General features: G+C 43.6%; 1 protein-coding gene and 1 long non-coding RNA gene across 2 annotated transcripts in view; both read right to left on the reverse strand.

Annotated features, from left to right (window-relative positions):
* The window catches only part of LOC129725987 (serine/threonine-protein kinase Warts), a 487,129-nt gene that overhangs the window by 246,906 nt on the left and 218,231 nt on the right, over positions 1 to 21,992 (reverse strand). The window lies entirely within an intron of this gene.
* Positions 98 to 1,770, reverse strand: LOC129727143 (uncharacterized). The gene is made up of 3 exons (XR_008728492.1): positions 1,560 to 1,770; positions 1,445 to 1,501; positions 98 to 1,376 (listed from the first exon to the last, which is right to left on the reverse strand). It is a non-coding gene; the product is annotated as an uncharacterized LOC129727143 (long non-coding RNA).

A 21,992-nucleotide genomic window follows, 5' to 3' on the forward strand; every position in this document is an offset into this window, starting at 1 on the left:
CAGTTGGTGTCTGTAAAAAGGCGTCTCACTTGAAATATAATCAACGGATTTGAGTTGATTATATTTCAAGTAAAACGCTTTTTTACAGACACCAACGGATTTTTATTTATTAGATTGTATATTGTCTACTTCTGATTGACAAAATGAATAAATAAATAGATACTCCCAGATCCCAGCAAACAAATTGGTTCATATAACTCGCGCTCAAACCTGTTAAGTGAACCCTTATTTGGAAAAAAATTACCATAAAGGATGCATGAAATGCGTCTATATGTACAAATCTGGAGGCCATATAGGTACATTATAAAAAAAAAATTGGTACGATTTTGTATAACGTCGCAGGCTATTCTAAATGGCCTCATTTGAAACTTTAATTTACATTTTATACGACTTAAAGAAATGACGCATTTTACAATTTAATATGACACGTTAAATTGCTTCATATACACTACCCGTCATAAGTTTGGAATCGCTTTACTGAGTATTGCAACGCTTTGAAAAGTTTAACATCACTTAAAACGGGCAGATTTATGTAACTCTATCTCTTTATTCTGGAAACCTAGAGAGTTGTGGTCTTTAGCAAAGTTACTCAGGAGGTCAAGGGCTTCTATTTGATGGACAGTATAGTGCAGAATTCAGCCGCAACGCAGCGTTGGTGTGCAAGTAGTTTCGAGTGTTTTGAAAATTACTTAGCTCAATAAATTCACCATTTAGAGAGTTGCGATTTTCAGCAAAGTTGCACAGAAAATCAAAAATTTCTGGTTGGCTAATAGTTTAGTTCGGAATTTTTCTTCAATGTGCTGCTAATGTGCATAAAGATTTTAGTGTTTTCAACTTACTCCATCTTAAACTCTGTTTAAAAAGTTGCGATATTGAGTAACTCAGTGAACATTCTGAAAATAAATTATGCAATTTCGATTATTAGGTTTTTAATTTCTTTTTAATGATTTATTTATAATATTTTGATTTGCATTGTTAAATCAAAAATTAAATATTAGATTCCTCGAAATACCCCCCATTTGATTCAATTACTGCTTTGCAGACTCTGGGCATACGCCGAATAAGTTTTTCGAGGATTTCTTCTGCAATATTTTCCCAAGCCTTTGGTAAGCACTCCCACAAATGGTTCTTCTTCACTTGAGGGTCCAGATCATCCCAAAGCAACTCGATTGGATTCAAGTCTGGGGATTGAGCTGGCCATGGCATGTTTATCAGTTTTTCTTTCATCTCGAGATCGTCCAAGTACCCACGACAAAGCTTTGAAGAGTGCTTTGGATCCCTACACTGCCTCTGGTTTCGACGTGCTAGCTGATTTGCATTCCGTGTATGGCGGCCAATGCTTCACCTTTGGGATGGTTCGTGTCTTAATCGCGAAACTGGAACAAGAACAACGAATTTAATTCTGATTCAACGATGCCGTTAAGTATTTAATAACACCACTTACAAAAACTCTATCTGAAGAAAAATCACTTCGACCATAGCAGAAATTTGTCGAAGTCAACTGGAAGATATGCAAGAATCAGTTTGAACATGTAGGTTAGAAAACATTCCTAACATACCCTTAGCGGCACCTTCGTTAGGAAACACTCCCACCACGCACAGGCGGAAAAAAATCAAACGGATCCAACTGAAACTAAAATGAATACTTCGTAAAATTCATGCAAAAACACATTATTATTTTTAATCTATTATGTTTATTACGTCCTCTTCTTTCTTGAAAAACAGACACAGCACAAATTCACAGAAACCGACGTAAAATTTAAGTGGAATCAACTGAAACCAATACAAAAATCGCTTAGGATTATGCCATGAAATATTTTAAAAATGAAGACTGTTGTTAAAAAACGCACCGGTGATAATCATTTATTTCAAGCTTCTCCGATCAAAGGCAACAAAAAACGTAACTCACTGAAACTCACAGAAAATTTATAGCGCAATCGTTGCAGCGGATTTCAGCATCGATAGAAGCTGGGTCAGCTGATGCAGCGGCAGCGGACACCAATGGCAGCGTATAGCGGCCACAACTGTGTCATGGCTACGGATAGCGTAGCAGTTGCAGCGAGTATATCTGACCATGATGCATATATGCAATAATTGAATGAAAATTGCAATTGCAGGCATTGGCCTTTTTCAAGGCTACTAAATGTTTTTAGAAGAGCATAATAAATGGTTATTAATAAACTGCAACTGAAGTTTGATGCTGCTACAAATGCACAGCAGTGTGATGTTTATCATTACGATTTGTTGATACTGTGCTTAACAACCTTTATACACATGTGATAATATACGAAAAGTATACGGAAAAATATACCGCTTCACACAATTAAATTGATTACCCTAATCGAGTGTATTTCCAAAGCTATCTTTCTTGTAAAAGTATTCGACTTCAACCTTGCGGTCGTGTCATTGCACACAACCCTCCTGTGATTTTTGCAATCGGACTTTTACTTTGCCTGTTATGTTTAAAAATGTGAAATCAAACATATTCCGAAGACTACTTGAACTCATTCACTTTTCTCAGAGATGGCTAAACCGATTTCCACAAAATTAGTGTCAAATGAAAGATCTATCTGCCTCATAACATCCTAATCAATTCCACTATGATCGGACTGTAACTTCGTCTGTAATGTATCAAAATGTGAAAATCACGAAATTCCAATATCACAGAAATTACACAACCGATTTGAACAATATTGATATCAGATGAACGGGCTAGTTAAGTGTTAACTGATGAATTATTATGATTAAACAAATAAACACGTGGTTCAAAAGTTGTGAAAAGAAAGTCGAATAATCGAATCTAAAATGATATTTTATCGAATGATATATAATCGAGTCCAACCTAAATATGAATACAGTGACGGTTCGATTATACCACGTTCAAAAAAAATGTTCGCGTCATAGATTTGAAACATATTTATTTCATGTTATTTGCATGTGTTAATGTGTATTCATATCTGTTTGACCTTACCTTACCAAACAGTCCCAAGCCGTGGTGTGGCCTTTGCTGTACGTAAGAGTGCTCTCCATTCCACTCGGTCCATGGCTGCAGTTCGCCAGCTCTGCAGTCTGCGTAGGGTCCGCAGGTCGTCTTCCACCTGATCGATCCACCTTGCCCGCTGTGCACCTCTGTGGTGGACGCGCATGATTGAATTGGCCAACGAGGCACGGAATGTTTATGCTGCAGAGGCATAAACAATGCGCGACACTCCAGCGAACGGAAATCATATGCTGACCCAGCGCATACCAGTTAATGTTAAACATAAACATATCGGCTGCGAGCCGTTTAGCGCTAAGCAAGAATGAATTGAATAAATAGAATTATACCAAAAATCAACGTGGTAGGTTCATTATATCAACAAAAAACATGTTCCTAATTGACTTCTAAAATTGGTAGACTTGACCTCTCCGTCTCGTTCTCCGTCCGTCTCCGTCTCCGTCCGTCTCGGATTGGTTTCAAGAACCATCTTTACCGGGCTGTCGTCTGACCTCCTTACAACATGCCCAGTCCACCGCAACCTTTCATCTTAGCGGTGTGGACGATAGATGGCTCCCCAAGCAGCCCATGCGGTTCGTGGTTCATTCACCTTCTCCACACTCCTCTGACCTCCTTACAACATGCCCAGCCCACCGCAACCTGCCTATCTTAGCGGTGTGGACAATAGATGGCTCCCCAAGCAGCTCCTGCAGTTCGTGGTTCATTCGCCTTCTCAACACTCCGTTTTCCATCTGCAGTCCACCGAAGATGGTACGCAACACCTTCCGCTCGAAAACCGAAAGGGCGCGTTGGTCTTTCACAAGCATAGTCCATGTCTCATGCCCGTAGACGACTACCGGTCTGATCAGCGTCTTGTAGATGGTTAACTTGGTGCGGCGACGAATTCTACTCGATCGAAGCGTGCTCCGGAGACCAAAGTATGCACGATTTCCTACCATAATGCGCCGTTAAATTTCTCTGCTGGTACCGTTGTCGGCAGTTACTAGTGAGCCCAGATACACGAACTCGCCAACCACCTCGATTTCATCACCACCAATTTGAACTCGAGGTGAGAGGTTAGCACTGTCCTCTCGTTAACCCCTTCCTTTCATGTACTTCGTCTTCGATGCATTGATAACCAGTCCAATCCGTTTGGCTTCAGCCTTTAGTCCGATGTACGTGTCCGCCATCTTCACAAAGGTCCGAGCCACAATGTCGATATCGTCGGCGAAACCAAACAGTTGAACCGGCTTTTGGAGTATCGTGCCACTCGTGTTAATCCCCGCTCTTCTAATGACACCTTCCAGGGCAATTTTAAACAGTAGGCACGAGAGACCATCACCTTGCCTTAAACCTCTTCGGGTTTCGAAGGGGCTCGAGAGTGCCCCGAAACTCGAACTACACACATCACTCGATCCATCGTCGCTTTGACCAACCGCGTCAGTTTGTCCTGAAATCCGTAGTCGTGTATAATTTGCCATAGCTTGTCCCGATCGATTGTGTCGTACACCGATGTTAAATCGATGAACAAATGATGTGTGGGCACGTTATATTCGCGGCATTTTTGCATAACCTGCCGAACCGCGAATATCTAATCCGTGGTGGCGCGGGCACCCATAAATCCCGCCTGGTAGTGCCCCACGAACTGCTTCGCAAATGGTGATAGTCGACGGCAAAGTATTTGGGAGAGTACCTTGTAGGCGGCGTTCAACAGAGTGATTGCCCGGTAATTGCAGCACTCCAGTTTGTCGCCCTTTTTGTAGATGGGACACACAATACCCTCCATCCACTCCTCCGGCACTCGTTCTTCCTCCCAAACCTTGACAATGACCCAGTGCACGGCTCCTGCCAGTGTTTCTCCACCGTATTTCAATAGCTCGCTGGGAAATTGGTCTACTCCAGCAGCTTTATTGTTTTTCAGCCGACCAATCCTCCACCTCCAGAAGATCGCGGGCTGGAATTCTGATGTCTTCTGCTCGTGCATCAAGATTAGTTGCCATACCGTCCTCGCGCTCTACTGCATCGCCGTTTAGATGCTCGTCAAAGTGCTGCCTCCACCTTTCGATCACCTCACACTCGTCTGTAAGAAGGTTGCCGTCCAAGCTCCTGCACATATTGGCTTGCGGCACGAAGCCTTTACGGGAGCTGTTCAGCTTCTCGTAGAACTTCCGAGTGTCGTTAGCTTGGTACAGCTCTTCCATCGCTACGCGATCTCGGTCCTCTTGCTGGCGCTTTTTCCTTCGGAGGACTAAGTTTTGGCTGTTTCGTGCCTGTCGGTATCGTTCCACGTTCGCTCTCGTACGGTGTTGCAGCATTCTCGCCCGTGCTGCATTCTTCCCCTCGACTAACCGTTTGCATTCACCGTCAAACCAGTCATTTCTATGATTCGGGGCCCTTGTACCTTGTAGAGCTACTGCACCTATGGCGCTGCTCTTCCGTAGATAGTACAAGCTGCTCTTCCGTAGGTAGTACTGCCTCCAGCTGCTCGCGTATTCCTGTGCAGCCTCGGCCTCCCGCAGTTGCTCAATATTTCGTCGCGGCGTTCGACTTCGGCGGGTGTTATACACCGTCGATAGTTTTGAGCGCATGCACACAGCTAATAGGTAGTGGTCCGAATCTATATTCGCACTGCGGTAGGTGCGAACGTTGATGATGTCGGAGAAAAACCTGCCGTCGATTAGAACGTGGTCGATTTTGTTCTCTGTCTGTTGGTCGGGTGATCTCCAGGTGGATTTGTGGATACCTTTGCGGGGGAAGAAGGTACTTCGGACTACCATACCACGAGAGGCCGCAAAGTTTACGCACCGATGGCCGTTATCATTAGACACGGCATGCAGGCTATCTGGTCCGATTACCGGTCTGTACATTGCCCCCCGTCCTACCTTAGCATTCAAGTCCCCAATGACGATTTTCACGTACCGTCGCGGGCAGCTATCGCAGACCTGCTCCAGCTGCGCGTAGAACGCTTCATTCACGTCGTCGGGCCCTCCTTCTTGTATGCAGTGCACGTTGATGATGCTGTAGTTGAAGAACCGTCCCTTCATCCTCAACTTGCACATCCTTGCGTTGATCGGCTGCCACCCTATCACGCGTTGGCGCATCTTACCCATTGCTATGAAGCCGGGTACCAGCTCGCTGGTGGTATTACAACTCTGGTAGAAAGTAGCCGCCCGGTGCCCGCTTTTCCATACCTTCTGTCCTGTCCAACAAAGTTCCTGCAGCGCTACGACTTCAACGTTGCGTGGATGTAACTCGTCATATATTATCCTGTCGCATCCTGGAAACAGAGCCATTTGCAGTTCCGTGTCCCAAGTTTCCAATCGTAGTCCTTATTTCGTTGCCTAGGTCCAAGCCGATTGTTCCGATCCGTATTATCTCTTAAGTTGTTTGTGACATGTTGTTTTCCGGGGCGGCTCGTTGGGCCTTCCCCAACCCCCTGTCTCGCCGGGGGACCATCGTGTCAGCTCTGTTTAGAGTCCCACGCTGCCACCAGGACCTTGATCAGCCGCTCCTGACATGGAGATCAGACGCTGTTTTGAGCCGCGCCATCTTGGTGAACAGACGCTCGGATTGGCGAAGCATTTCCTCTACCGCCGGAATATGGTTTACGCGCCAATGATCGCGTCACAGCTTCTCACTTAGCTATTGTTGGATATCTGTTTGAATGTTATGTTTTAAATGTTCGGTATAATTTCACTGTTGGCTACCAAAAATTTGTTTTTAGAGTGATAAATAAATCCAGCAAATATTATAAAGGTGTATTTTTTCTGAAAATTGTAGTGTTCATGTGAATCTATTTAAACAAATACTAAGTTTTCATCATTCTGTGCCGAACACGCATCAGTATCGGACGTGTGATCGGTGATCGCTCCGATAGAATATAAAACAAAAGACGTGTGAACAAGTGTTGGCATTGTTTGCCTGGTCGAGTGAAATAAATCCGGGTTCAAGGTCGCGCCTTTGTGCAACTGTTTCGCATCGTGACTACCAGCTGGTGCGTAAGCCGATTGGGCTGCTGGCTGAATTGTGCTACAGCAGTGGACGAGACACAAAAGAGGAAAAAGAAGAAGCCATCAGTTGACAGTGAGTTGTATCGCTGTGTAGAGTGATCTCACACCTGGCTCGCTGCTGGTGGCTGTTTGGTGCTGCTGTATTGGTGCTGCTGGCTGTAACGGCTGCAACTTCGAACGATCGGACAACCAACCTTACTGGAAGGGAGAAGTAAAAAGCTCTTGTCGGCGCTAGTGCGCTAGACTTAGCGGGATGGATGTAGATCCCTCGCCCCCCGCGCCACCATCCCCGAACCCCTCTGACCCTGACCCTTCTGTTACCCCCTCCCCTGTTCATTCTTCAGTCCCCCCTCGGCCCAGGCTTTACCCAGACGGAGCCCAGGACAGCTATACTGTCTATTTTCGGCCAAAGGCGGGACCGAAATCGAAACAGTTGAACCTCTTGCAAATTTCTAAAGACCTGACGAAGAAGTACAAGGGCGTGACCGAAATTTCCAAGGTCCGGCCTAACAAGCTCCGTGTCGTGGTCAGTAACCTGAACGAGGCCAACGATATAGCTTGCTCTGAGCTCTTCACACGCGAGTATCGCGTTTACATACCCGCACGAGACGTGGAGATCGACGGTGTCATAACCGATTCGAGTCTGTCCGTCGAGTGTATACTGGCAAGTGCAAAAGGGTGCTTTAAAAACAAAACCTGTCCCGATGTAAAGGTGCTCGACTGCAATCAATTGCGGTCAGCATCGATCATCGGTGGCAAAACAGTATACACCCCGTCAGACTCGTTTCGAGTTACGTTCGCCGGGTCAGCGCTACCAAGCCACGTCTCGATCCACCGGGTTCGTCTCCCTGTGCGATTATATGTGCCTCGCGTCATGAACTACCTGAATTGTAAGCAGTTAGGCCACACCGCCGCCTACTGCTGCAATAAGGCACGTTGTGGCAAGTGTGGGGAGAATCATGCGGATGATTCCTGCAGTAAAAATGCTGAAAAATGCATTCACTGTGGGGAGATTCAGCATGAGCTCTCGACATGTGCGGTGTACATGCAGCGCAGGGATAAAATAAAGAGGTCTCTCAAAGAGCGTTCGAAGCGTTCTTACGCTGAGATGCTGAAGAAGACCGTTACCACTTCTCCCATTACATCAAACCCTTATGATCTGTTGTCCTCTGATGAAACCGATTCTGACGATTCACCAGCGGGAACATCTTACGCCAATCCTGGGGAGTCTAGAAAGAGGAAAAATATTTCCTCTCCTAAACTTCCCAGAAAAGGTCCTAAGATTTCTCAAAGTGAAATGAAAGTTTCAAGCAAACCAAACAGTGCTGCGGAAAAACCGAAGCAAACTCCTCCTGGGCTTGCAAATTTAAAGTCCCAGAAGGAGTTCCCAGCACTGCCAGGAACATCTAAAACCCCAGTTGTTCCTTTTGCACATCCAGTTGATGAAACAAACTCTGGATTAGTGAAATTTTCTGACATTGTGGACTGGATTTTTGAAACTTTCAATGTACCCGATCCAATTAAAAATTTTCTTACAGCATTCCTCCCAACAGTAAGATCATTTTTGAAGCAGTTGACTGCCCAATGGCCCCTCCTTGCAGCGATTGTATCCTTCGATGCCTAATTCAACTGCGTATATGAAGGATTCTATCTCTGTCTTACAGTGGAATTGTAGAAGTATTTTACCAAAAATTGATTCGTTTAAAGTTTTGATAAATAAAAACAAATGCGATGCATTTTCCCTTTGTGAAACTTGGCTTACTTCAAATATTAATCTCAACTTCCATGATTTTAATATTATTCGCCTTGATCGAGACACCCCATATGGAGGAGTACTTTTAGGGATTAAAAAGTGCTATTCTTTTTATCGTATTAACCTCCCCTCGATTCCAGGCATCGAAGTTGTCGCATGTCAAATGACAATACAAGGTAAAGAGCTTTGTATTGCCTCAATATATATTCCTCCCAGAGCACAGGTTGGGCAACGGCTGCTCTTTGATTTAATAGAACTTCTTCCCTCGCCACGTTTGATTTTGGGAGACTTCAACTCTCATGGCGTGGCTTGGGGTTCCCCTTACAATGATAACCGCTCCTCTTTAATCTATAACCTTTGCGATGACTTCGACATGACTATTTTAAACAACGGCGAAATGACACGTATCCCGAAACCTCCAGCGCGCCCAAGCGCTTTGGATCTATCCTTATGTTCGACGTCGCTACGGTTGGATTGCACATGGAGGGTAATCCTCGATCCTCACGGTAGCGACCATTTGCCTATTCTTATTTCAATTAATAACGGGTCAACTCGCATGCGACCAGTTGACATTCCGTATGACCTCACACGGAATGTCGATTGGAAGTTATACGAGGAAATGATTTCAAAAGCGGTCGAGTCGATTCAACATCATCCACCACTTGAAGAATACAACCTCCTCGCGGTCTTGATTCTCGACGCCGCGTTGCAAGCCCAAACGAAGAAATATCCCGGCGTAACGATTAAAGAACGGCCTCCCACTCCGTGGTGGGACCAAGAGTGCTCCGATGTCTACACGCAAAGATCCGACGCGTTTTTGGCCTACCAGAAGGGAGGTATGCCTGGCGACTATTTACGGTATTCGGAGCTTGATACCAAGCTTAAAAGCTTGGCTAAAGCAAAGAAACGCGGAGATTGGCGTCGGTTCGTGAACGAGACGTCGAGGGAGACATCGATGAGCACTCTTTGGAACACAGCCCGAAGAATGCGGAATCGCGTAACGGTCAACGAAAGCGAGGAGTCTTCAAGTAGGTGGATATTTGATTTTGCCAGGAAAGTATGTCCGGACTCTGTTCCTGAGCAAAATATTGTTCGTGATGCGTCTCCGGGCCACGACGCGATAGAATCGCCTTTTACGATGGCAGAATTTTCAGTTGCCCTCCTGTCCTGTAGCAATAACGCGCCTGGGTTAGATAGAATCAAATTCAACTTGTTGAAGAATCTACCCGGCAATGCCAAGAGGCGCTTGTTGAACTTGTTCAATAAGTTCCTGGAGCAAAACATTGTACCGCAGGATTGGAGGCAAGTGAAGGTGATCGCCATCCAAAAACCAGGGAAACCAGCTTCTGATCACAACTTTTATAGGCCGATTGCAATGCTATCCTGTATCCGGAAATTGATGGAAAAAATGATACTCCGTCGTTTAGACCATTGGGTCGAATCAAATGGCCTACTATCGGATAATCAATTTGGCTTCCGCCGTGCGAAAGGGACGAATGATTGTCTTGCGCTGCTTTCAACAGATATTCAGCTGGCGTATGCTCGCAAAGAACAAATGGCGTCTGCGTTCTTGGACATTAAGGGGGCTTTTGATTCCGTTTCTATTGACATTCTTTCGGGCAAACTTCACCGACAAGGATTTTCTCCAATTTTAAACAATTTTTTGCACAATTTGTTGTCCGAAAAGCACATGCATTTTACGCACGGCGATTTGGCAACTTTTCGCATTAGCTACATGGGTCTTCCCCAGGGCTCATGTTTAAGCCCCCTTCTTTACAACTTTTATGTAAATGACATCGACGAATGTCTGGCAAATTCATGCACGATAAGACAACTTGCAGACGACAGTGTAATCTCTGTTACAGGAGCCAAAGCTGCCGATTTGCAAGGACCATTGCAAGATACCTTGGACAATTTGTCTGCTTGGGCTTTACAGCTAGGTATCGAATTCTCTCCGGAGAAGACTGAGATAGTAGTTTTTTCTAGGAAGCATGAACCTGCTCAGCTTCAAACACAATTAATGGGTAAAACGATTTCTCAGGTTTTGGTACACAAATATCTTGGTATATGGTTCGACTCTAAAGGCACCTGGGGTTGTCACGTGAGGTATCTGATGAAAAAATGTCAACAAAGAGTGAATTTTCTTCGTACAATAACCGGACAATGGTGGGGAGCCCATCCAGGAGACCTTATAAGGCTTTACCAAACAACGATATTGTCTGTTATTGAATACGGGTGTTTCTGCTTCCGCTCCGCAGCAAACACACATCTGATCAAACTGGAGCGAATACAATATCGTTGTTTGCGTATCGCTTTAGGTTGCATGCAATCGACCCATACGATGAGTTTGGAGGTCTTAGCTGGAGTACTACCATTGAAAAACCGCTTTTGGAGCCTGTCTTCTCGTATTCTTATCAAATGTGAGGTCTTGAACCGTCCCGTGATTGAAAATTTTGAAAGGTTAATCGAACTTAATTCTCAAACCCGTTTTATGACATTGTATTTCCATCACATGTCCCAAAATATTAACCCTTCTTCGAATATTCCAAATCGTGTCGACTTATCAAATACTTCTGATTCTACTGTGTTTTTCGATACATCCATGATAGAAGAAACTCGTGGAATCCCGGATCATTTACGCGTGCAGCAGATCCCCAAAATTCTTTCCAATAAATATCGAAACATCAACTGCGACAATATGTTCTACACTGACGGATCACTTCTTGATGGGTCCACTGGCTTCGGTATTTTCAATAACAATTTAACCGTCTCCCATAAGCTTGATAATCCTGCTTCTGTTTACGTCGCAGAATTGGCTGCAATTCAGTACACCCTAGGGATTATCGAAAAAATGCCCACGGACCATTATTTCATCTTTACGGACAGTCTCAGTTCCATTGAGGCTCTCCGATCGATGAAAGATGTTAAGCACTCTCCGTATTTCCTGGGGAAAATACGGGAACATCTGAGTGCTTTATCCGAAAAATCGTTTCAGATTACCTTAGCGTGGGTCCCTTCTGACTGCTCGATACCGGGCAATGAGAAAGCGGACTCTTTGGCTAAGGTGGGCGCAACAAACGGTGATATTTATGAAAGACCAATTGCCTTTGTTGAATTTTTCGCCCTCGTACGTCAGAATACGATCATCAGTTGGCAAAATTCTTGGACCAGAGGGGAACTGGAAAAGTGGTTACATTCCATAATCCCCAAAGTATCGACGAACCCGTGATTCAAGGGGTTGGATGTAGGTCGGGATTTCATTTGCGTGATGTCCCGGCTTATGTCCAATCACTATAGATTTGACGCGCATCTCCGTCGTGTTGGGCTCGGGGAAAGTGGTATCTGTGCCTGTGGTGAGGGTTATCACGACATAGAGCATGTGGTTTGGTCATGCCCTGTACACCGTGACGCCAGGTCTAAATTAATAGCTTCCCTGCAGGCCGAAAGTAGGCAGCCGGCTGTTCCTGTTCGTGATGTCTTGGCGAGCCGTGACCTATCCTACATGTCCCTTATATACGTTTTCCTGAAATCCATCCACGCCCCAGTTTAATCCTATTCCCTTCCGCCTACATCCAACCAAACGACAAGAACACGTTAAGACCCCGGATCCGAAAACAGCAACTAGACCCGCACGATACTCTCAGGTCCCGAGGAAGACAACCCAATATGCCAGTCCGTAATATCTTGGCCCAGCAGCGGAACATATTCAATATGCTGCTTACCTATGGCGATGGAAAACCATCAAACAACAAATCAGTGCTTTTAATGCAAAATATTCTAGCTTTAAGTTAGATTTAGTTTCAGCTCGTAGTCGGCAGCGAGGATAAAAAATTCGCTTTTAGTTATTAAGATACTTTAGAAAGTAAGCTACCAGATATAATTGGCGCCGTTAAACATTAAATTGTATTTGTGCCGTGTCAAATAAATTATAGATGAAGAAAAAAAAAACTAAGTTTAAATAAGAAAAGCTGTTCCTTCACGAACCAATTCAAAATTACTAAGACGCTTCCACTACATGAAAATTCGTCTTATATAAAAACAGTTGAGAAATTCCGTAAAAAACCTGTTTTCTATTTAAAAGCAGATAAGGGAAACAAAACCGCCATCATGGATAAGTCTGACTATGATGAACAAATGACCCAAAAAATTGATAAAGGTCCATATTAGTAGTTGCGACTTGATCCTCTTGCTGATATGGTAAAACGTGTCGAAAATACAATTGAAGAATGCAAACCCGTTTTGGGTAATGCTTTACAAAATCTTCGTGTTTCAAATCCAGTTCTTCCATTTGGGTCTCCCCAAAATTCACAAACCTGGAAATGAAATGAGAAAAATTATCTCAGCAGTAGGAGCTCCCACAGAAAAATTGGCAAAATGGCTGGTTAAAGAATTTCAAGCTATGCCCAAGAAATTTTCAAGTCGATCAGGTAATAGCACCGGAGATTTCGTTGGAAATTTAAGATCCTCGGGTAACATCGAATCTGACGAGATAACGGTTTCATATGACGTAACGGCCTTATTCCCTAGCGTTCCAGTGAATGAAACCTTAAATCTTTTATAGGACCGGCTTCTTTCCCAATATTCTGATAATACTTGGAAAAAGAAAGTTGACAGATTTTTGAAGCTTTCACGCCTTTGCATGAAAGAAAACTACTTCACATTTCGTGGTAAATTTTACAAACAGACTAAAGGGGCACCAATGAGTAATCTGCTATCTCCTTTTCTATGTGAGTTCTTCATGACAAATATAGAAAGTACATTGGAAAATAGGATCCTCTTACCGATTCGATGATGGAGGTATGTGGATGATATTTTTTGTATTTTGAAAGGGGTGGATCTTGAAACTTTTTTCATATCCCTTAATAATACCCATAGAAATATAAACTTAACAATTGAAAAAGAACTTAACAACAGACTCCCTTTCTTGGACGTCGTTGTAGTCAGAAAGTCTATGGACTTGGAATTGGAAATTTATCGGAAACCCACGAATACAAAACGGGTACTACCTATCACTTCAAACCACCCCTTCCAGCATAAAATGGCATCCATCATCATATGAGCGAATACCAGTTAATGTTAAACATAAACATATCGGCCGCGAGCCGTTTAGCGCTAAGCAAGAATGAATTGAATAAATAGAATTATACCAAACCTCGACGTGGTAGGTTCATTATATCAACAAAAAACATGTTCCTAATTGACTTCTAAAATTGGTACACTTGACCTCTCCGTCTCGTTCTCCGTCCGTCTCCGTCTCCGTCCGTCTCGGATTGGTTTCAAGAACCATCTTTACCGGGCTGTCGTCTGACCTCCTTACAACATGCCCAGCCCACCGCAGCCTGCCTATCTTAGCGGTGTGGACGATAGATGGCTCCCCAAGCAGCCCCTGCGGTTCGTGGTTCATTCACCTTCTCCACACTTCTCTGACCTCCTTACAACATGCCCAGCCCACCGCAGCCTGCCTATCTTAGCGGTGTGGACGATAGATGGCTCCCCAAGCAGCTCCTGCAGTTCGTGGTTCATTCGCCTTCTCAACACTCCGTTTTCCATCTGCAGTCCACCGAAGATGGTACGCAACACCTTCCGCTCGAAAACCGCAAGAGCACGTTGGTCCTCCACAAGCATAGTCCATGTCTCATGCCCGTAGAGGACTACCGGTCTGATCAGCGTCTTGTAGATGGTTAACTTGGTGCGGCGACGAATTCTACTCGATCGGAGCGTGCTCCGGAGACCAAAGTATGCACGATTTCCTACCATAATGCGCCGTTAAATTTCTCTGCTGGTACCGTTGTCGGCAGTTACTAGTGAGACCAGATACACGAACTCGTCAACCACCTCGATTTCATCACCACCAATTTGAACTCGAGGTGAGAGGTTAGCACTGTCCTCTCGTTAACCCCTTCCTTTCATGTACTTCGTCTTCGATGCATTGATGACCAGTCCAATCCGTTTGGCTTCAGCCTTTAGTCCGATGTACGCGTCCGCCATCTTCACAAAGGTCCGAGCCACAATGTCGATATCGTCGGCGAAACCAAACAGTTGAACCGGCTTTTGGAGTATCGTGCCACTCGTGTTAATCCCCGCTCTTCTAATGACACCTTCCAGGGCAATGTTAAACAGTAGGCACGAGAGACCATCACCTTGCCTTAGACCTCTTCGGGTTTCGGAGGGGCTCGAGAGTGCCCCGAAACTCGAACTACACACATCACTCGATCCATCGTCGCTTTGAACAACCGCGTCAGTTTGTCCGAAAATCCGTAGTCGTGCATAATTTGCCATAGCTTGTCCCGATCGATTGTGTCGTACACCGATGTTAAATCGATGAACAAATGATGTGTGGGCACGTTATATTCGCGGCATTTCTGCATAACCTGCCGAACCGCGAATATCTAATCCGTGGTGGCGCGGGCACCCATAAATCCCGCCTGGTAGTGCCCCACGAACTGCTTCGCAAATGGTGATAGTCGACGGCAAAGTATTTGGGAGAGTACCTTGTAGGCGGCGTTCAACAGAGTGATTGCCCGGTAATTGCAGCACTCCAGTTTGTCGCCCTTTTTGTAGATGGGACACACAATACCCTCCATCCACTCCTCCGGTACTCGTTCTTCCTCCCAAACCTTAACAATGACCCAGTGCACGGCTCCTGCCAGTGTTTCTCCACCGTATTTCAATAGCTCGCTGGGAAGTTGGTCTACTCCAGCAGCTTTATTGTTTTTCAGCCGACCAATCCTCCACCTCCAGAAGATCGCGGGCTGGAATTCTGATGTCTTCTGCTCGTGCATCAAGATTAGTTGCCATACCGTCCTCGCACTCTACTGCATCGCCGTTTAGATGCTCGTCAAAGTGCTGCCTCCACCTTTCGATCACCTCACACTCGTCTGTAAGAAGGTTGCCGTCCAAGCTCCTGCACATATTGGCTTGCGGCACGAAGCCTTTACGGGAGCTGTTCAGCTTCTCGTAGAACTTCCGAGTGTCGTTAGCTTGGTACAGCTCTTCCATCGCTACGCTATCTCGGTCCTCTTGCTGGCGCTTTTTTCTTCGGATGACTGAGTTTTGGCTGTTTCGTGCCTGTCGGTATCGTTCCACGTTCGCTCTCGTACGGTGTTGCAGCATTCTCGCCCGTGCTGCATTCTTCCCCTCGACTAACCGTTTGCATTCGCCGTCAAACCAGTCATTTCTATGATTCGGGGCCCTTGTACCTAGTAGCGCTACAGCACCTATGGCGGATCGGATGCTCCTCCAGTCATCCTCAAGGGTAGCTGCGCCAAGCTGCTCTTCCGTAGGTAGTACTGCCTCCAGCTGCTCGCGTATTCCTGTGCAGCCTCGGCCTCCTGCAGTTGCTTAAAATTTCGTCGCGGCGTTCGACTTCGGCGGGTGTTATACACCGTCGATAGTTTTGAGCGCATGCACACAGCTACTAGGTAGTGGTCCGAATCTATATTCGCACTGCGGTAGGTGCGAACGTTGATGATGTCGGAGAAAAACCTGCCGTCGATTAGAACGTGGTCGATTTTGTTCTCTGTCTGTTGGTCGGGTGATCTCCAGGTGGATTTGTGGATACCTTTGCGGGGGAAGAAGGTACTTCGGACTACCATACCACGAGAGGCCGCAAAGTTTACGCACCGATGGCCGTTATCATTAGACACGGCATGCAGGCTATCTGGTCCGATTACCGGTCTGTACATTGCCTCCCGTCCAACCTTAGCATTCAAGTCCCCAATGACGATTTTCACGTACCGTCGCGGGCAGCTATCGTAAACCTGCTCCAGCTGCGCGTAGAACGCTTCATTCACGTCGTCGGGCCCTCCTTCTTGTATGCAGTGCACGTTGATGATGCTGTAGTTGAAGAACCGTCCCTCCATCCTCAACTTGCACATCCTTGCGTTGATCGGCTGCCACCCTATCACGCGTTGGCTTATCTTACCCATTGCTATGAAGCCGGGTACCAGCTCGCTGGTGGTATCACAACTCTGGTAGAAAGTAGCCGCCCGGTGCCCGCTTTTCCATACCTTCTGTCCTGTCCAACAAAGTTCCTGCAGCGCTACGACTTCAAAGTTGCGTGGATGTAACTCGTCATATATTATCCTGTCGCATCCTGGAAACAGAGCCATTTGCAGTTCCATGTCCCAAGTTTCCAATCGTAGTCCTTATTTCGTTGCCTAGGTCCAAGCCGATTGTTCCGATCCGTATTATCTCTTATGTTGTTTGTAACATGTTGTTTTCCGGGGCGGCTCGTTGGGCCTTCCCCAACCTCCTGTCTCGCCGGGGGACCATCGTGTCAGCTCTGTTTAGAGTCCCACGCTGCCACCAGGACCTTGATCAGCCGCTTCTAACATGGAGATCAGACGCTGTTTTGAGCCGCACCATCTTGGTGAACAGACGCTCGAATTGGCGAAGCATTTCCTCTACCGTCGGAATATGGTTTACGCGCCAATGATCGCGTCACAGCTTCTCACTTAGCTATTGTTGGATATCTGTTTGAATGTTATGTTTTAAATGTTCGGTATAATTTCACTGTTGGCTACCAAAAATTTGTTTTTAGAGTGATAAATAAATCCAGCAAATATTATAAAGGTGTATTTTTTTCTGAAAATTGTAGTGTTCATGTGAATCTATTTAAACAAATACTAAGTTAAAATAAGAAAAGCTGTTCCTTCACGAACCAATTCAAAATTACTAAGACGCTTCCACGTCATGAAAATTCGTCTTATATAAAAACAGTTGAGGAATTCCGTAAAAACCCTTTTTTCTATTTGAAAGCAGATAAGGGAAACAAAACCGCCATCATGGATAAGTCTGACTATGATGAACAAATGACCCAAAAAATTGGTAAAGGTCCATATTAGTAACAGCGACTTGATCCTCTTGCTGATATGGTAAAACGTGTCGAAAATACAATTTAAGAATGCAAACCCGTTTTGGGTAATGCTTTACAAAATCTTCGTGTTTCAAATCCAGTTCTTCCATTTGGGTCTCCCCAAAATTCACAAACCTGGAAATGAAATGAGAAAAATTATCTCAGCAGAAGGAGCTCCCACAGAAAAATTGGCAAAATGGCTGGATGAAGAATTTCAAGCTATGCCCAAGAAATTTTCAAGTCGATCAGTTAATAGCACCGGAGATTTCGTTGGAAATTTAAGATCCTCGGGTAACATCGAATCTGACGAGATAACGGTTTCATATGACGAAACGGCCTTATTCCCTAGCGTTCCAGTGAATGAAACCTTAAATCTTTTATAGGACCGGCTTCTTTCCCAATATTCTGATAATACTTGGAAAAAGAAAGTTGATAGATTTTTGAAGCTTTCACGCCTTTGCATGAAAGAAAACTACTTCACATTTCGTGGTAAATTTTACAAACAGACTAAAGGGGCACCAATGGGTAATCTGCTATCTCCTTTTCTATGTGAGTTCTTCATGACAAATATAGAAAGTGGATGTGGATGATATTTTTTGTATTTTGAAAGTGGTGGATCTTGAAACTTTTTTCATATCCCTTAATGATACCCATTGAAATATAAACTTCACAATTGAAAAAGAACTTAACAACAGACTCCCTTTCTTAGACGTCGTTGTAGTCAGAAAGTCTATGGACTTGGAATTGGAAATTTATCGGAAACCCACGAATACAAAACGAGTACTACCTAACACTTCAAACCATCCCTTCCAGCATAAAATGGCATCCTTCCATCATATGATGCACCGCATGGAAACTTTACCTCTAAGTAAAGTAGCCAAGCAAAAGGAACTGGAATATTTTATTGGAATTGCCAAACTTAATGGCTATAATGAAAGTATCATTCAAGCCATTTTTGATAAAAAGAAGCGTGCTCAAATTCGGAAATCTTTTACAACACTCACCCCAATAACAGAAGATCTGAAAAGGGTAGCCGTTGAATACTACGTTAACTTGACACGCCCACTTCGCACAGTGGTCGGAAAGGCCTGGAATCAGGGCGAAATTAATAACTACTAAAGGTTGCCTCCTATATGAACGATGTCTTCTCGAGTGTTGATCCTGAAATTATTCGCCATCTTTTGGTAAAGGCTATTTAGTTCAAAACTTCACCGCTAGAGCGGCACTGTCGCTTACTTCTCAAGGAAGCAAAATAGAAAGATAATGTCTAAAGGTAGTTTTTAGAGAATATTATTTTGAGAAACTCTTCCTTGGACGTGAAGTTAGTACATGATGTATTTTTTGAGAAATTCAGCGATTAATCCCGAAAAACATGATATATAGTTATATGGTGATATATGGACGAAGAAAACACCCCAAAAATATCGAATTTCACGAGCCAGATATATCAAACAAAGTTTAGGTAAGCGTAACGGCTATCAAGATTTGAGTAGTTCGAATTTTAATTACATGAGTGGCGCTCTAAGCTAGCACTGCTTGCTAAAAAATGGCCGCTGGCGTGTCGCACGATCGTTTTTGTTTTTAATATTGTGAATGTTTCGGCCAAAATTGCCCACAAAACTTTTATGTTCCTGTCTCTATGAACACGAGGGAACGTTCTAGTCTTTGAATGAGCGCGGGTAACGGCGGGGATACTATTTAAAATGCAACTTAAAGTTGGAGTGCTACGTATTTTATCATACTTATTTTGGGGAGTGCTTATTTCCATGAAACAACTTCGAAAAGGATATATGAAGTTGTAAGAATGCTGGAGTAAGGCCATATAATAGATTCGAAACCATTGTAAGATGCATTACTACTTCTACATTCTGTAATAAATCACCTTGGTAAACAACATGAAACAGAGAAGTTGTGAGCACACAAAAAGTCTGCTTTTTCAACTAAGTTAATTGCATGACAACACCAAAAATCCGAACATTCTGATGCATTTTCATATATTTCAAACCTTGCAAAGATGATTCCCGAAAAGTGCCTGCTCGATGCATTAAGTTGAAAAATTGACTTTTTTCCGACAATTCGCAGTTCCAGACCACTGTGCTTCGTTCAAAATTTAGAAAATTTGGGATGGATATCGTCCCTACTCAAAACAAAATTGGGGTTTACCAAAGACCCTATTGATACCCTGAACAAAGCTGGAATTTATAAAATTGCATGCAGTCACTGTGATATGGTTTACATCGGACAAACTAAACGTAATCTAGGGATACGTTTCAAAGAAAATTTCGCAGAAGTCACAAAAGCAAGTAGAGTTTCAAAAAATGCCCCACCACACCTTTTCAAATAAAAATGGCTGCACATATTTTTAACGAGGAACATCCACTAACTTCGGATAACACTCACCTGCTCCGTCCCGTTAATAATTTATGGAGATTAGACGTAGCTGAAAGTTTAGAAATTTATAAACAACACTCATCGACGCTTCTCAACAAAGACGCAGGTAACCACCCCTCATGGCTATTCAGTCTTCCTTTCAAAAACGCTAGACATGGTACGGTAAACAAACGACCGTATAATTCACTACCTAACTCTAATTAACAGGGCTAAATTTGCATTTTTACCTACTACAAATAAAAAACAGGATTTACGCCTGTTTACAAATAAATATTCAGACCAGCAATTTATGCAGTCTCCATCAGGACAAGTTGTTGTACAACCAGAAAGAAGATGCTTCGAAGGTTTCAGAATAAACTTCTGAAAATGATATTGAAGCGTCCTAGCTGGTTTAGCACGAATGAATTACACAGGCTTACTAATGTGGAAACATTAGAAAATATGTCAAACCAAATTGTCAATAAGTTCCAACAAAAATCGTTGCGATCCACAATTACAACGATTAGCTCACTTTATAGTCAGTAAGATAGGTGTAAGATTAGGCTAAGGTTCAAGTTTAAATTCATTTTTTTTTCTTGATAAGCAGGTTTACAATCTTCCTATAATTATATTCACTTAACTGCGGAAGCAATTACAATCTTTTAATGAAATAAAAATTAATATACATGTAATGGTGTTGATATGTCACCGTTTGCGGCAGAACACACAATATAAATTCTGGATAAATATTGGCAAATAATTAATTCATCACAAAACATCTCTTCCTATTAAAAAATAGTAGGAGGGTGGTATTCGAGACACGACCGCATGACGTTGACTACCGTATTCTTATATTCCATTTAAACAAATAGTAGAGGGAATTGCAACGCTTCTATTACAAAACTTCGAGGCACCAAAAGGTACCAGTTGCCGATATTCTTGTTTACTGGTTAGTCCGTCCAGAATTCCAGACATTTCAGTATTTTGCAGTAGCCATGTACTACTAACAGCCACCAGCATTACGGGTGAAATCGGCCCGAGATGACCGGTACTATTTTGTCTTTCCTCCTTTCAGTTGCTAACACCTAGCGTCCGTATGTAACCGGTACGGTTTAGTAATGAAACTGATGGGGTTTGATTGATTGATTCTTTTTGAAGGGACTTTAACCCCAAACGGTCATTGGTCCCTCTGCTTTGCTTGAGGAGAAACAGTCCCTTATATAGCCCGAAGACATACGCTGGATGATGGTGGATTTTCAAACCTGGCGGTGCCACACGCAGTGATGCCACATTTTCATCTGTATTTTGGAGCTCAAAAAATCTTATCACCTTGGTAAAATTTTAAAAAATCTGTAAAATAAAATCTGCATATGTACTGGATATATCCTTCTCGAAAAAAAAATGCAATATAGCTTGTTTAACATTTTTTCCGCGAATTCATTCATGCACACGTTTATGCGTAGCATATGAATATAATAAAACCTCCGACACGCTCCACCGCATTTGAGTTAATTTATATTTTTCAACTATATAAAGAAGTTAAATTTACGGTCCCATGAAAACCAAAAAAATCTGTATAAATCTGTATTATTTCCAGAAAATCTGTAATCTGTATATGCAGATATCTGTATGAAAAATACGCAAAAAATCTGTATAAATGCAGATAAATCTGTATATGTGGCATCACTGCCCACACCCGCTATAAACATGCACACACGCGCTTCAGACATGCATACACGCACGCTATATAGCAAGCCACACACGCTAGCCACACACCTTTTATATTAGAGACACACGCTACAGATATTCACACACGTTATGTGCACACACCCTATATATATACATACGCTGGATGATGGTGGCATCTCAAACCACCTGGCGGGGCGAGTCTTTTATTAAATATTCCAGTAACAATTCACATTGTAACCTCTCAAATATGAAAATCCGGGTAAAAAACAAGGTTATTTATAAATGCGCGTTGATTCAAAAACCCGCGCAAGAAAAACGCGTAATCCGAAAATATGC

This window comes from Wyeomyia smithii, chromosome 1 (genome assembly GCF_029784165.1).
Source record: "Wyeomyia smithii strain HCP4-BCI-WySm-NY-G18 chromosome 1, ASM2978416v1, whole genome shotgun sequence".
Taxonomy (NCBI): Eukaryota; Metazoa; Arthropoda; class Insecta; order Diptera; family Culicidae; genus Wyeomyia; species Wyeomyia smithii.